This window comes from Antedon bifida, chromosome 3 (genome assembly GCF_963402885.1).
Source record: "Antedon bifida chromosome 3, ecAntBifi1.1, whole genome shotgun sequence".
NCBI lineage: Eukaryota > Metazoa > Echinodermata > Crinoidea > Comatulida > Antedonidae > Antedon > Antedon bifida.
In genome coordinates, this window is record NC_136228.1 from 20,925,413 (window position 1) to 20,929,476 (window position 4,064).

Below are 4,064 nucleotides of genomic sequence, written 5' to 3' on the forward strand. Positions count from 1 at the left end.
AATCTTTTAAAAATCTTCTTTTTTTTTTGTATCATCATCATACACATATTTTCTGTTTGAATTGTTTTCTCTTTTATTTTAACTATTTCTTCTTTCTTTATTCTTTATACTGGGGAGCCTGTTCAGTAGAAAACTACTGTTCTCCCACATATATATTATATACACATATAACATATTTTTTGAACATTTCTTATTTTTTAAAAAAATACATATTTCGTATTCGTTAACATACATACTAATGTTTTGTTTTGTTTTCTTTAAATATATTTTCATAATATTTATTATACAATTCCCCTCTTTTTTTATTTTAGTGGACATATGGACATGGTAACGAATTTGTACAGTTTCATACACAAATTATAAAAGAAGAAAATGAAATTGATTCATTTTCGGTGGGATAATAATGTTGAAGCTGGTTGTTTTTTTTGTTTTTTTTTGCTTTTTGTATTTTCTGAAAATAACAGATTGTTAATGGTTAGGACATCTGCATATCAAGCAGGCGGTCCGAGTTCGAGTCTCGGTTGGGGCGACTTTTTCTCATTCTCACAGATTTCCTCATCTTTATCGTTTCAAATTAATTAATTAAATTTCAGTATATCACCGGGCGGTTTAGAATTAATGTTCTTTGCCTGATTTGTTTATATATATAAAAGTATCTCTTCGGAGATCCCGCCTCGTGAATAAAAATACTGTAAGATGAGGGCGTATCAATTTGATCTCTGGTGCGCGTGCGTACAACTGAGGACTAGTGCTGTTCCGCCGTACCACGCCGAGAATGTTAAAGAGTCGCTATCCAATCGAGTTCGAACAATACCATGAAAGCCCCAGTGGTCTAATGGTTAGGACATCTGCATATCAAGCAGGCGGTCCGAGTTCGAGTCTCGGTTGGGGCGACTTTTTCTCATTCTCACAGATTTCCTCATCTTTATCGTTTCAAATTAATTAATTAAATTTCAGTATATCACCGGGCGGTTTAGAATTAATGTTCTTTGCCTGATTTGTTTATATATATAAAAGTATCTCTTCGGAGATCCCGCCTCGTGAATAAAAATACTGTAAGATGAGGGCGTATCAATTTGATCTCTGGTGCGCGTGCGTACAACTGAGGACTAGTGCTGTTCCGCCGTACCACGCCGAGAATGTTAAAGAGTCGCTATCCAATCGAGTTCGAACAATACCATGAAAGCCCCAGTGGTCTAATGGTTAGGACATCTGCATATCAAGCAGGCGGTCCGAGTTCGAGTCTCGGTTGGGGCGACTTTTTCTCATTCTCACAGATTTCCTCATCTTTATCGTTTCAAATTATATATATATATATATATATATAGTGCTAATTAATATAAATCCTTTATATTATATAGAAATTCTCGTAATACGATTTTCCTCCAAATATATCTTTTTTGATGTTATCGATTGCATCTTGTTTAAATACTGCTGAGGATTGTTCTTTAAAATATTGTCAGCATAATCATTTTAAACTACCGGGTTCAAATACGCGATTATCTTTTAATGCACATGTATATTCTAAATACTGAATAAATATTAAAGTAGTCAAAATAAGCGGAATCACCTGTTGCTTTGTATCAATTCATGGTCTAGAACAATAAAATATCAGATGTCGACTTTTCATTGGTGAATGGTTTCACTGAATATAGTATAAAAGAAGCATTTACGAATGTTTTGAGAATAGTATAAAATCTTCCATCTTTGAAGTTCTACGGAGTTTGTGTACACAAGTTTAAGGTAAATTTAGTGTTTAATTGGATGTTAGGTTTAATCTTAGTAATTATGGTAGGCCTACGAAATGTATTTGATTGTGTGTCTTATATTTGTGTTAGTTCACTGTTCAATTCGCTTTCAATAGATTGATCAAAATGAACGAGGATCTGCTAAAACAAATTGAAGCTGCATCTGTAACGGCATCGCTGTATTTCGACTGTTTCCAAGTCAAAATTTCTGACAGGAAGAGGCTAAATGTGATATTAGTGTGGGTCTCTCCGAGGCAACCTTTTTAAAGCCAAGTGAGAGTGATGAGGATTTGCTGTAGGTGGTAGATACACCATTAATTCTAAAAAAGGAAAAAGAGTAGGCTTATAATGAAAAAAAAAAAAAAAGTATATTCAAATTGAAATCGTGTGTTCAGCCTTTTTTTTATTTGTTCTCGTTATTCTTGGTAGGCAATAAAGGAAAGAAAATAAAATTGGATACAACTTTTAGCCAGTTTTATTAAATTGTTTAGCACTTTTCACAGCAAACCTGTTTATAACCTGGTTACAACTTGGAACAAGGTAGTTATAAACAGGTTTGCTGGAAAATGTGAAAAGTGCTAAACAATTTTATGAAATACCGGTTTTAATAATTTAAATATATGTGGATTGGATGGAAGGCTCTGATGAAGCTGAAGGTTCTGAAGAAGTATATTTTCTGTAGAAAAACACAAGGTTCATCAAAATGTGTGGTTTGGAATTTGACTGTCGGTCAACATTATATATTACAATAGCAACTATTAATAATGATCTACACATGAAAATCCCAGTGTTAGTGGATTTGGGTAATAAACACAGTAATTGAGACAATGCAAGGGTCGTGATGCTGATGCTTTATTTAGAATAATAGAATCATCCAGAACAATAGTGTTTTGTAGGAGGAGGAGTCACTGTAGAGATCTGTACGAAATGTTCATGACGGCTTTAGGTGTTGAAGCATATGACGCCACATGTGATTCATCTAAACAGAGTTTTGCAATTCTACTCAAATACAGCCGCAGTACACGTAGAACTTCTGAATTAATGAAAGAATACATTTCAGGTCATGAATGTAGAAGGAAAATGCTAATGAGCTTTTTGAATGTGAACCAAACAGTGTGGTAAAACATTTGTGCTGTGATGTCTGTGCTGCCATGTGCACATATGAATAGTGAATTATGTATCTATGACGACAACAAATTATACTGAAAATTTTGATTCAACCGGCAAATAATAGAGGCTTGGCGATATACTCGCAATTAATTTAAACTTAACTAATCAAAATAATGCAGTGCCACCGGTCCTGCAAGTGTGCACAGCACAGAATCTATGCAAATGGGTCAATGCATAACATTTCCGGCGATCTTTTTGGTAAGTATTAATACTTACCAATATTGTTCATATTGGTTGTAGAAATCATGGTCATAAATATAAGAAAAAATCCTTTGTGCAATGGTTTTATTCTTCCAAAAATAATGTTGTAAAGTTGGCACAATTGGCTGACGACACTATCATCAAGTTAATACGAACACTTAAAAACTAGGCCGTCCTAGCTAGAGAATAAAAATTAATCTTTGATAATTCCAATTTGGGCCACGTATCTTGCATAGTGTAAGTTTGCCTATGGCTATATAGGGCCTATATCTAAAACTTAAAAGGATATGAATGCAATTAAAATATTTTTCAACTTTTTTTTTTAGCTGAAAAGGACCTTATAGTAATGGCTGCAATTCAGGTACACATCAATATGTCTGAGAATACTTCCAAGGCAAAGCGGCTGAAACAGAGTAATAGGGAAAGGACAAGATGTTTGTTTTTTTGACAGAGGTCTTCAAGTATGCCGGAACAGTTTCAGGTTTTAAATATCTAAATTGTCTGTGACACAAACATGCGATTCACCAATTGTGTATTGCGTTGGCTCGGTTCAACGCATGATTCCAGAATTTTCAGGGAGAGTGGTCTTGGCGTAGCCTTTGAAAATGCTGAAATGCCAGAAGGATATTTGTTGGGGGATTCTGGGTATGCTTTATGGCCATTTTTTTTAACACCATAAATCTGATTACTCCTGAAGAACAAAGATATAATCGCTTTCTTCGGCGTAGCGAACGATGGAAGAGGAATTTCACCTTCGAGCTCTTTGGTGTATTTGTTGTGGAAGAATTCGTCTTTGTTTTATCCAATATTAACCTAAGTATTTTATCATCTGAAATTAATCCTGTAAATATCCGTGACCAATGTCGTTTGACTGACAAACGACTCGGTAGTTATTACTAGGCCTAGCTGTAATTACCCGTAATAATGATGGACAGCGAACGTAGG

At 34.5% G+C, this 4,064-nt stretch overlaps 2 non-coding genes across 2 annotated transcripts; both read left to right on the plus strand.

Moving 5' to 3' along the window:
* The first annotated feature begins 821 nt into the window (after positions 1-821).
* On the plus strand, positions 822-893 carry Trnad-auc (transfer RNA aspartic acid (anticodon AUC)). The gene has a single exon. It is a non-coding gene; the product is annotated as a tRNA-Asp (tRNA).
* Positions 894-1,185: 292 nt separating this feature from the next.
* Positions 1,186-1,257, plus strand: Trnad-auc (transfer RNA aspartic acid (anticodon AUC)). The gene has a single exon. It is a non-coding gene; the product is annotated as a tRNA-Asp (tRNA).
* The last annotated feature ends 2,807 nt before the right edge of the window (positions 1,258-4,064 follow it).